Source organism: Balearica regulorum, chromosome 24 (assembly GCF_011004875.1).
Source record: "Balearica regulorum gibbericeps isolate bBalReg1 chromosome 24, bBalReg1.pri, whole genome shotgun sequence".
Taxonomy (NCBI): Eukaryota; Metazoa; Chordata; class Aves; order Gruiformes; family Gruidae; genus Balearica; species Balearica regulorum.
The window spans coordinates 6,647,823-6,660,573 of NC_046207.1; the positions used below are offsets into that span (position 1 = coordinate 6,647,823).

Genomic DNA, 12,751 nt, shown 5'->3' on the forward strand with positions numbered 1-12,751 from the left:
TGTACCGCTCCCTTTTCCAACTCCCAGCCTAACGCAGCGCTTTAAGAATGTGCAAAAGTTGATGCCGAAAGCCTGTGGAAGAGTTTGCACAGGAACCTATTTGTGTGTTTGAAGCTGGGCAGAGAGCTTGTCTGACAAAAAAAACCCAACATCAAGGATGAAACAGTCACCAGAAAATTGATAGACATGCCTGGAAATGCCTTTAACCCTTATTTACTGTAGGGCTTGTGGTTTGAAAAGCCTGGAGTCTCATTTCGACTGTTTGGTCCCCGCTAAAATTACAGAGGTGGGGAGAAACCACCCGGCGATCCGTATGGGCTCTGACAAACAAGCCCAGAGGAAAGGGGTTCATCCCTGGGCCTGCCGTGCAAATTAAAAGCAGGTTCAGAGCTACAGTTTGTGCTCGCTCCGGCAACGATTGCAGTGGGCAAAGGGAAGGAACGCACCGCTGTCATCTCCAGAGCCCATGCTAACGTGCCAGCCTCTGCTTACACGGCGCTGCCTTGCTGTAACTGCTGTGGGCGTGGAGTCCTAATTATTTTATCGTAGGGACTGATTACAATTTCACTGGCATCGGAGTACGCAGGAATAACTCACTGGAGATGATGGCATTGCAACCCGTAAGGAATAGGGCCAGACTTGCCGTTAAAAGCTCCCGTGAGTCCTGACCTCCCGGGGTGCTACCACGGTGCAGAGCAGGGGAAGGAGCCCCACGTGTCCGTATATCGTGCAGAAAAGGAAACTGAGGAATAAGAAGCGTCTTGCACAAGATTGCACAATGTGGAGGAGCTGGCAATAACATGCAGGTCTCTGGCTTCCCAGCCTTCCTCGAGGCAGGTTGCTCATGTGTTGTGGAGGGAGCCTGGTCTTGCTTGACATCAAAATCCACAGAAGAGGAAAAAATAGGCGATCTGTCGGCAAGAAGCACCACCACAGGGATGACCCTTGTCTTGGAAGCTGTGTGGATTTGAAGGAAGATCTTGTGGCTGAATATATCCCCATCTCCAAGTGCATGAGACCATCAAGATAATGGGTAGTGGGGAACAAATACATCAGCCTGTGTTTTGGGGTTTTTTTAACGTGAGCAAAATGCTCTGGGCTTTGCTGCCGTGGTGCTTTTGAGCAGCAAAGCAGAGCGAAACCACTAACCCAGAATGACGAGGACTTACCGGGGGGGTCCATGTGTGCAGGAGTGTGTGTGTCTGTGTCACCTCTTTCTTATTAGTGCCAGACAGGAGAGATCCAGGACAAGTGACAGCACCACAACTGGAGTCTCCATGTGTGACACGGCTTTGGGGACCTTCTGATTGCACCCCGCCTGTGTGCAACCCAAGCCCTTCCCTCCCTGAGCATCTCGGAGCCCTTCTGGTATCGCGGGCGTCTAGAAATAGCTGCAAAGTAGCTGTTTCCTCTCCTTTTTGGGACTGAGGAGAGGAAGGAGGCTTGGAGCAACACAGCTCCCTCGTGGTGGCCTCCTGGGGTGGGGCAGGTTTTAACAACATGCCAGAATATGTGGCTGTCCTTGGACATGTTTAATTTCCCATTTCTCAGCTCAGGGAATGCTTGAATCGCCCTTTAGCAGTTGGGCACAGAAGGGGAAAGATCATTAACATACAAAGGGCTCCTCTTTCAACACCAGCGTTGCAAACTTTCATGATTTTAGCTCTGTCTCATCACATTTGTTCTGTGTTGTACTTGGGTTTGTGTTGGTTTTTTTTTTTTTTTAAGTCCTAGTTCTTGGAATTGAATAAACACATCAAAATCTCAGCTTTTGTTAAAGGCTCCCGCTCCTGATGGTTGCAGAGGAAAATCACAGCTTCTGGAGATGCTACAAGTGGTGATCCAGCACAAACACTGCATCCTCTTAGCTCATTTCTGATTCTTGCTGTATTCAAACAAATCTCTTTGTCAGGGGAAGGGGAGCGGGACAAAGTTGCTGCTTCTGATTGCTTAGGACTGGCAGCCTCGAATGGTGCCAGAGCTGCTTTGCTTGTTGCAAGAGAGGATTACCACTTCAGCAGCACGAGTGGGAATGGAAAATGCTACGTTTTTCACTCTTTCACTTGTCTACTTTCCCTCTTTTTGTCTCACTCTGCCATCTCAATGAATTAGGGTAGAGCTTTGTGTCCCCTCCTGGGGACATAGGTGAGGGTTGGTTTGGTTTGGGGAGTTGCTGCCTTCCCCTCCTGATCCATGCAGGACTGGGTACAAGATAACTCCTTTGGCTGTTTGGTTTCTCAGGTGGGATTTGTTTACTGCAATGGGAAGCGTTGGGAGTTTGAATCCCATTTTGTGTTGGCATCGGGGCAACTGGGTCGAAGGTCCTGATATGGACCCGTTCCACGTATCTGCTGGAGATGCGACCCACTTAAGATCAGGTGTTTTGTGGGTATTGCCAAAGCTATTCAGGTTAAACGTCTTCGTTGGTTCTTAAGGCGATTCTGACAATGGGCCTGAGGGGAAATAGGTCAGGTACTTTGAGATCTGTGTCACTGTGTTGGCTTGAAACATTCCTAAATGCAATCTGTGAGGAGATGCCAGACTGCTGACCCATCGCCTGCCGCTACTGCAGGTTCTCCAGATGTGTTGTGCTCCTCTTCATCGGCAAAACAATGTAGGAGCTCGTTGGCGTGGAGGCACAAAAGGAGAAAAAATGATGGTGCTTCCCCCATAACGTTCATCTGCAGTCCTGTGAGCCTGACTCACCTTTTCAGGAATCTGGTTTAATCATTTATGCAGCTTCTGAAGGGACAGGCAGGAGATGGCATGAAAGCATAATGCCTTTGAAAAGTGTTGCCTTTAAAGCATTTCCCTTCGAGGGGATCCCGTAGTAATTGCTTCAGGGCTATAAATGATAAATGACACCAAAGTTTGCTCTAATTCTCTGTGGTTTTGCCTCTCGCTGGGCTGTTGAGATCCTGGCAGCGTTCAGTGTCTCTGTTGAAAGTCCTCTTGTTCTTGGCATCGTGGGAATCGTAACGTTATGTGAGGATCTCCTAGTTTTCTTTTTTTTTTTTTTTTTTTTTTTTCTTCTCCAAAGTAAATGTTAGTCTTTGGAGTGGAGAGGAGAGAGAATTGGTTTAATAATCTTTTCTTTGCCTGGCTATGATGTGTCCCTTGCATGAAAAACTAGCTTTGGTTGCCTATTGAAAATAACTGTTTTACACAAAAAGTGTATATTTTATTACTGGTAGTTGGTGTGTCTCTGCTGTTCATGGTCTCCTCTGTCTTCCATCTTTGCAACCATTTAAATGATAAAGTTGAAATAGAAAAAAAAAGTCAAAGTTGAATGATTAGAATTCTGGTTTTATGTTGTTCTTTAAGCAGAAAATAACTTTCATGTTTTTTTTTTCACCTTTTTTTGGTTTTGAACCAGATTCCAGCCAGCTCAGCTGTACTATATAGGCAGGACGTCCTTCACCAGGCTGTTGAGTGCAGGTGAGTCTTGTGGTTCTCCTCCCACGTGGACTTGCAGAGCTTGTGCTGCCCCGTGTCTCCACACAGGGTCTCCCTTGCCTTGGACAAGGCAACCACTGGAGAGACGTTAATTAATCTCAATTTAGATCCGATGCTTTGGCCTTGGTTCTACTACTATAGTCAGTAGATGTTTTGCTGTCAGATCTAGTAGGGAGGGGATTATTATGTGTTCAATAAACTGCAGGAAACCAATAGTTTTCCAGTGCATGGGCTTGCACAGCTGGTTTATTTTCCATAGCAAGGGATATAAAAACATCACACAAACATGTTTTCATTGTGGCAGCATAAGAGATGCATTAGGAGACAAGTGCTGGTGCTAGGAGTTAGGACTCACAAGGAAGGAGAAGCTCTCCAGGGCTGAGCTGCCCCTTAGGAGCCTGCAAACGCAGCTCTGGGGAGGGAACACCAGCTTCTTCCAAAGTGCTTGGGATCCACATGAAAACTGAACTCTCAAAGATCTGGTCACCTTGAGGACATAAATTGGAGCTGAGGTACCTTTCAAGCTCCAGTGCTGGGACAGGATGGGGAAGCAAGGATGGCAAGGGAGATTGAGGACAGCAATGGGAGCATGTAAAGGAGGGTCAGGCTTGAAGGAACTTGCCATCCCTTCATTGGGAGGAACAGAGGATACTAAATGAACTCTTTGAAAGGATCAGTGCCATGTGTACCTCTTTGGGAGTGGGAAACATGTGCTTCTAATTTTTCTTGCTTGCTGTGTGCCAAGGCGCTCTGTTTCCCATTGACTCTTGACCCTTCAGAAGAAAAGGGGAGAAACAAAAGAGAAATAGCTGGCCAAACTAATGCTGTTGAGGTCCATGGCAAAAATCCCACCAGCTTCAACAGGACCATGGTTCAACCTAGAGAAGAAAACTTCTCTGAGCTAGAACAGTTAAAAAAAAAAAAAAGTAGAGAATCTCTTGTCTTGGTTTTGGATGCTGGCTGGACTGGAAGTTGTCATATTCCCAACTTATCACTGTACTGGATCAGGCCCACCTAGAACTGCTCTTAGAAAAAAATACATAAAATCCTTTCATTTTCTGAAGGTGGAAAATTCTCTTGGGGGGTGTGTGTAGTATCCAGGACAACAGACATGGTCTTGGAGAAGATCTCAGTGGGAAATGGATTTGCTGTCCAAATAATATTCCTAGATAAAAGAAAAGCAACAATCTAAAATAATTTTTGTAAAACAAAAGTGCAGAAAAGAAAATTGTTTTGTTCTGTGAAAGTGGCCTTTATTCAGTAAACTTGAAATGTTTAATTTAGACTGATCTTTTAAAAAGTGTTATATGGAATGGAATAAATAGAAAAATGAGAAAGTGTTTTGAAAGGAAAAAACAAACTCTTTCTATCCTACTTTTGGGCCACTCTTTCCTGAACAGTCCTTTGCATCCTTCTCAGTCTCCTGTGAAAGTCTCTCAGGCAACAGAGACTTTCTCGACTTTTCAGAAACCTGCACAACAGAAAAGCTCTGACTTGCGTCCTTCCTTGGCTTAACCTCCTACCTCTTCTCGTTACGTTAAATCCCTCTTTGAGGATCTTCACTCTTTGAAACTTTGACTTACCTTGTACACATCCTCTTTCAGCTTTCATTTTGTTTGTGTCAGAAAACCCCGCTGTTCTTCCCTCATCCTGTACAATTGAGTCTCCATGGTCCTTCTCTGTACCTGTCCTGGTCTGAGCTACCATCTCTGATGGCAACAGTGAGCTCTTCCCAGGACACACTGTGGTGCCATCAGCAAATTGCGTTTTTATCTCTGTTGGTGCCATTAATGATGATATCGGAGAGGATTTATCTCAAGGTCTTTTCCTGAAGAGCTCACTGGCAAATCCTCTTCAACCTGAGACTCCTCTTTCCCCGCCACTCATCATCGTCTCACTTTTGGCATTTCCATGCCCATGGCAGATTTCCTGTGCTAATCCCCATCTCGGAGCCATACGGCAATTACTGCTATGCTCACTGCAGTCCAGATGAGTTTGCCTGTGTTTCCTTTGCCTGGAGCTGGTGACTTTGATAAAAGCTTTTTGGCAAGTCTGCCACCATCTTCCTCTGTTGCATTTTATTCTGATTTCCATGTCCTATGCTGTTTAGGGTTATTCTTCCAATATAGGCTAGTATTTGCCTCCATCAATGGATTTTCTTCCTTCTGAAATAAGAGTTGCAAACCGTATATTGCTTCCGTTTCCCTGTGATTGATAGGACCTTCTCTTCCTTCCCAAAATGCCAGTTTGGACTGCCATAGCCAGAAACTGTAATAAGAAGAGTTTGAGCAAAAACCCCCCACCCCTAAAGCAGTGAAGGTAGCTATAAGATCAGGTACTCTACTGAATCTTCCACAAACCACCTCAGTGGTTTGCAGTGCTTTACTTGTTACGCAGAAATAGGAGTAGGAGGATGCCATGAACTGGCAACGTGAGGATGCCTCTTAGAGGTTTCCCATCAATCCCAGATACATTCTTCCCCCTTGCAATCTGTGAATTGAATTATTTCAGGCGAGAAACCCCTCTAATTGCTTTAGTAAAGATTGCACGCTCCTTCTCTTCTTTTTCCCCCCGCCCCTCCATGAGCCTCTGTTGTTTCCCCAGCTGTTCCCCACCATGGACTCTTCCACCAGCAGAGCTGGATGGCTGCATGACACTGGTGTCAGGTGGACCACGAGCTGCTTTTTGCCAGGTTCCTGCCTGATGACAGGTGACTCAATGCCTCAAGGCCGGTAAGGAAGCCAGCGAGCCAGCATCTGATGAAAGAGCCCAGCGGAGAGAGGTGCAAGGGGAGAGAGAAGAGGAGAAACCTCGCGGGATGCGATGGAAGTGAGTCATCTGACAGGTACTGCCACCAGGCCAGTCTGTAATTAAAGCTCACCTCGCCTGGTGTCTCCACTGGAGCATATGCCAATCATTCCCTGTGGCATTTTCACACTCCTTATCTGTCATCCTAGAAATTACTTTTTTAGATCAACTTTGAAGGCTTAGTTCTGGCAGGGAGACGCGGGGGGCCAGACAGTCTGCTTCGCCACAGAGCGCCTTGCAAGGGGAGAAGCGATCGTTGCTTTGCGTGGACCAGATTTTCAAGAGATGGGAGCTGGTTTTTCAAGGTGGGACCAGGTTTTCCAACGTGCTTGGGTCCTGGCAACTCCCATCATGTTTTTCAAAATGCACCTGATTGAGTTGCAGCCGCTTCTTTAAAACCTCACTGGGAGCCAAACTCCCTAAAAATTTTGGGATCGCTTGTAGAATGAAATGGTGGCAAGCGCATGGATGTAAAATTCACGCGATGACTTCGCCAGCGGTGAGTCCTCTGACCCGCCACAGTCAGTTATTTTGTGCATTGCTCAGTCTCTCAACAGCCTACCTTCTGCAGGCGGCTCTGTGATCCCTTCACAGATGGACCAAGTGCACTGTTATTAACAAAACTGATTAGTGAGATTAAGTTCTACTTAATTAAGATAACAGCTGATGGATTGGATTCAGCTCTTTGGCAGTGGTATCCAGGGGTACCACTTCGATAACATCTTTGGGAATTATACCTGAGCTGGGGTGAGTTATGGATCGAATTCAGATTCTTGTGCACGTGGTGATGCTCTGAGATCAGGACCCAGTGAACGCCTCCCACTCTTTCAAAATCCTTTTGGCTTCTGTTGAATGAAATGGGAGTTTTCTGATTTCCTATACTTGACTACAGAACAGGCTTTGACAAAGCGTGCCAGCACGTCCACGTCCCTGCCCCACTCCCCAGATGAGGTGCACATGTTGGGCAGCACAAACAACTCGTCTGGGATCACCCAAGGATTCTGGGGCAGAGCTGGACCCAGACGCCCTTTCCCCAGGCCAGCCAAAGCCTTCCTCACTGGTCCCTTTCTCCTAAGAGGGAGGATGTTATGCATCCAGCCGCGGGTGTGTGCGATGCACACACACACACACCCCCCCCTCACGGGCAGTCGCTGCCTCCTGCAAACACACGAGGCTTCGCTCCCCGGCACACACACGCTCACCCACGCCGACTGCCCTCTTCCAATGGCCTTGCGTGAGCACCCGGTGACTCCGTGCCCAGGAATGCTGCCATGGACTGATCGCCCGCTGGGGATTGCATCAGGCCCGTAAACTCGTTCTGCACAGGATGAAGCGGCTTGGTGACACCTGCTTGTGTGCAATGTGGCACCTCTCTGGGGATGGCTGGTCACCACGGGCTTGGGAAAAGGGTGGTGAGGGTTCATTCATCATCCTGGCACCAAGCAGCGTGGGGTGATGTGGGCTGACAGCCTCCACAAGGTTTTGGGACCTTTTTATGCTCTTCCTGGAAGAGTTTAGAAGAAAATTTCCCCGGTCTCTAAGATGTCTGCAATTTTTCCAGTTCTCCAGCTAGGAAGATGAGATGGGTCTGCTGAGCTAATAGCAGCCCTCATGCCTTAGGCTTTCTTGTCCTTACAACTCCAAGCCCTTCCTTTTTTTCCTCCTTAAAAAGCTAAAAGAGCCCTTGCTGTTTCTGCTCAGCATCGCTGGGCTGTGTTCTGACCTGGCCTTTTATCTCTAAGTGATGCTTGTCCTGGGCCGGGGATGTCTCCCAGGGACATCTCAGCAAGGTGCCATCAGACACAGCGGACTTTGTGCTGCTTCCCACTTTACCTTGCGTGTACGTAGGATTGCGCGGAGATCTGTGTGATACCGGGTCTGGATTCACTTCCCTTCTTCCATGCATCTCTCCACCAGGCACCCTGCCTGCCTTTGTAGTCGACTGGGAGAGATCAGCGTTTTTAGGATTTCAGCTCTCGCCAAGCGAGGCGCCTGCATTAGGCTGGGTGAATTACCGGAGCCCATTTCTCTCTACGGACTGTAGACAGAGCCCCAGGTGCTCCACTCTCAGATGCAGACATCCTTACTCTGAACATCTAAAGCTGGGTGAAACAAACGCCACCCTTTACATTTCTCACATACATTAAAGGCTAAGTGGCTGATAAGGAACCTGCTAGATTCTAGCCTAAATTTATTAATGTAGGATTTATATAAACCTGTCCTTGTAGCAACATTGTCCTTCAACTCGATGTTGCTTTTCCACCCCCTGGGTACTTGGGCTGTGCCTTTCTTTAGCAGAACAAGACCATTCCCTTTTATCTCTCTGAAAGCCAAGGTCTTCTGGCATCTTCCTTGCAAGAAGGGCTCTCCGTTCCTTTCATTGCCCAGTAGTTTTCCTCCACCCCGATTTCTTGATCAAGGCTCGTTAAAAGAAGATACTGTATTTCAGATTAGACCTCTCAAAGCCATATTGAGGGAATACTCCTCCGTTTCTGCTGGAAATGTTGAGCCTGGTGATCCTACGAGTACGTTTACCCCATGCACACTGCTGCTCCATACTGGCAATTCATGGTCATCCCAGGGCTGAATAACGCACTCTGATTTTTCTCTCTCTGTGCTGGAGGCAATTACTATCTGGCCCAATCTGAAGTGCTCAGTCTCTTTCTGACCTAAGCCTGATGCCTGGACAAGTTATCTCCACATGGAAAGCCTTATCTCAAGAGTTACCCAACAACCTTTGGAAAATCAACTGGATTCAGCCAACTCTAGGTCTGTCTTTAAGAACCGCTTGATGCAAAAAAAAAAAAAAAAAAGTGCTGAGAAGCCGAAAAGAAAATATTTTTCAAAACTGTCTGACCTTTGAGAAGAAATCATTCCAGGAGAGAAAATGTTGTAGTGTAGAATGAAACTGGCATCGCATTTGGCCAGACTTTGCTGAAACAAAATACTCCGACAGCCCTTGAGTAGCTGCGTTTCTGCACGGGGCTTGGAGAGAGATTTGTTCTTTGCTGTTTATTCAGCTTTGGATTTTGGGAAACGTCAACATAAATTTTTGTTTTCTTTTCTTTCCAAAAGAGTTAGAAATTTCAAAATCCTGAAACTCTTCCCAAAATGAAACAGCTGGTTATTGCTCAACTCTTTCTGCTCCTACCTCCACCCTCCTGATGAGTTATACCGAGGGCGTGACGTTCTGGGATCGCGCTGATCCCCAGGTGCTGGAAAGGGCCACTTCCAGCAGCTTCTCCCTAAGCAGGGCTCAATCCCGCTGTCAGCCGGTAAACCCGTCCCTGCCGAAAAGAAAATCCCATTCCCTCGGCTTAAAGGTGCCGTTCCCAGCAGCATCGCAGAGACATCCGCTAAAGCCACTCCCGACCCCGCGTTATTTATCCGCATGGACGTCAGGGCAGTTGGTTCTCATTTATACCGGTGTAAATAAGAGCCGAATCAAGCTATTAGTGTCTCACACCTCAAGCATTAGGGCTTTCTCTGCATTCGTAGAAAAGGTTGAGGTTATTACCAAAGAGGTGAAAATTAGATAATAGCTGATGTCTCGAGGGTGCCAGCCATCCTGGTCTGAAGTGATTCTTTATTTCAAGCACATCATAATTCGCTGGTGACTGCTAACTGGAGCCTGGTGTCTTACTTGCATTTATGGGCTGCTAGCAGATGATTACAGAAAATACAGTAATTAAATAAGTACTTCAGCTGGGTAGGTTTGGCCTGGGAAAGAGTAAAATTAGACGAGGCGGCATGAGCTGTTCCAAATGGTGAAGTCTGATTAATTTCACTTTCTTTTCTTGTAACGTGGCCAGTAATACTCGGGAGGAGGAGGAGGAGGGGTCACCCAGGAAAGCCTGGGACTGGTGAATTAGAGCCGATAGGCTAAACCACCCGGCGAGTTACGGTGATACTTGGCAGTCCCGCTGCACAAGGTGCAGTACAAGCAGGGGACCTGCAAGCTCTGGGGGCCAGACGCTGTCCTGACAGCGAGGGAGGTGATTTGACTGTGCAACAGTGGGAAGCCACGGAGAGACCTCAGATCTGGCTCCAGCAGCTGGGCAGCGCTGCCTTTTCTGCCCCATTGCCTGCTCCCTTGGCTAGGCAACTCCTGGGATTCAAGAGTAAAAGTGGTTCTTGGGGCCACCTATTTACATTATTTTTATGATAGCATCTCTTCAGTGGAAGCTCGCTGCTCTTCCCCCCTGCATTTTGCATGTCGTGTTCCTCTCCAGCATAACAATTTCCAGCAAAGCCAAGGCCAGGGGTTGAACTGGCTCCAACCAGTAGGAACCTGCAATTACCCAAGCATCTACGGGATGCCATCAACGCAGGATTCCCTTTGATGAAGCGTCGTATCCAGGTAACCTGTTCCTAATCAAACAAGACACCTTGGTGTGCAGGAAAGGGCACTGCCGGCCATTCCAGGTGCTCCGGGAGTGTGCTGTGGGCAGAGCAAACAGGAAGCCGAGGGATGGACCACTGAGAGCCACTCCACCTTTGCCCAGGGGTGTCGGGCAGGTGACGAGTCACTTAGAGCTGGTCCTTCTCTCGCTCCGGCAGTGACGCATTGTTTTGAACAAGAAATTCCATGAGCGTTGATAGTCCTTTTGCTTTAGGGACAGCGTCATTACTTGAGGTTTTTGGGGTTAAATCCACAAAGGTGCTGACCTTCCTCCCTCTCAGGAGCCCTACAGGATTTGGGGCCAGGGCTCACCCTATGAGCATTGAGTGTTGGAGGTGCCAAAGGAAGGAGGATGGTCACCAGAGCCTTCCTCTTGAGCAGATGGAGAGCGCAGCCATTCCAAACCATGAGTCATTGTGCTTAGGCTCTGAACCACCCTCCTTGGTGGAGCCACCTCTCTTTCTTTCCACAGCCCATAGAGGGAGCTGATGGTGCTTTGAATCCGGCATGAAATCTGGCCTTGGTGCTTACATAAGAGTGGGATGCCGAAATACCTGTATGGCTTGGGCTTTTTGGAGCCACCCATGAGGCCTTTGGTCTCTCCTTGCCATGCGGCTCTTGCAGCATCTCATGATGCTGGTACAGAAGGTTAGATAAGGTAACTGAAGACGTTAAAGGTGCTATTCAACATCTGTTCAGACTGTCCTCTCTGGGGTTCCCTTCTCTGGGTTTCCTTCCTCTTCCTCATCCAATCAAGAGATGAACTCTTGACTGAATCTCTTGGGTCTAAGGAGAGGAGATATTCTAGACCCCAGGAGTGGAAAGATGCGTGGTATTTTGAATATCATCATGCTGGAGCATGATGAGATTTCCTTAGATGTGTGTAGCTGCTGAAAATGCTCAGGTTGAGACATGATGCAGCAATCCTAGGAGCACTTCCAACAGATTGCCTCTTGGGCCAGCATGCAGGGAATTGAGTTGGGGCCATCAGAGCTGGCAGCAGAAGCTGAGCCAAAACAGCCGCAGCTGTTTCTGGGGACCTACGGGCTCTGCAACACGCACAGGGACAAGGGTCTTCCATCGGCTCCTTGGGGACTGCTGCTCTAGACTCTTTCACTCACTGATGCTTTGCTGTTCTCAGCGCCTTGTGAGGAGGGAAGGGCAGACATCAAAAGCTCAATGGGAGCATCCAAAAGTTCATCTGAAGCATGCAGACCTTTTGGGTTTGTAACGGGAAGTTGGAGAGATTTCAAGCACTCTCATCCCACCTCCTGGCGATTCTGTTTCTGGTTAGGGCCAGACATAACCACAAGAACAAGCTTTCTCACGGTGTTTCAGCACATTTCCTGTTGGTCCTGGAAAAACTTTTGAAATGAAGAGGACATCTAGCCCTTGTAGAACCACAAAGACTCTGTTTTGGAAATAGGCACAGGCTCTGAGTCTCGGTTAGGGGTGAGTGCATTTGCTTCTCTTGAACCAGTTTGCGCTATCCTGGCTAATAAGTGTCTCCCCCCAAAAAAAGAGAAGGGTTGATTTCATCTTACAGAGAAATGAGTCACGGTCCTGCAGTGCTCTAGTGCGATGGGAGCAATCCCGGGATGCTTCAGGAGACTTAGATGGACCAGCCTTGTGCAATGAGTAATTCTGGAGCCCACAGAGGGTCAGAGGTGGGTGTGAGGATGGAATAACATTGCTGCGGAGGGAACGTCCTCCATCGCGCTGTCATGCAGGCCGGGGTTTCCAGGGAGGTTTTGTCAATCTTTATTTACTAGAGGGTGTTGGGCCTGTGCGAAGCGAAGGGCCATGAGCAGAGCTGGTTGGAAAATTGTATATGTGTGTGGTTGTGGGGAGGGGACTACATGGAAACATTTCATTTTGGGGAAGAGGGACACGTTTGAAAATGTTTTCATCAAGCTGTTTCAGAGAACACGTGGGGTTTTTTCCAATGCAAGTTGAAGTTTGCCTGCATCTTCCTGGGACTGCTTTTGTTGTGACAGACATTTGTAATCAAATTAAATCAAACCACAGAAAAAACAGCCAACAGGAAAACCCTTCAGCTCGGATCACTCCTTGGTCTCAAAAGCC

At 47.8% G+C, this 12,751-nt stretch overlaps 1 long non-coding RNA gene across 2 annotated transcripts in view; it reads left to right on the forward strand.

Moving 5' to 3' along the window:
• LOC142605079 (uncharacterized) overlaps positions 1–12,751 on the forward strand; it is a 40,606-nt gene that overhangs the window by 16,512 nt on the left and 11,343 nt on the right. Inside the window, exon 3 of one of the 2 annotated variants that reach the window (XR_012838834.1) lies at positions 3,377–3,438. This is a non-coding gene — a long non-coding RNA (uncharacterized LOC142605079). Of the gene's footprint in view, positions 1–3,376; positions 3,439–11,825; positions 12,119–12,751 lie in introns of those variants that run through there. The other variant, XR_012838835.1, reaches the window with a different exon arrangement.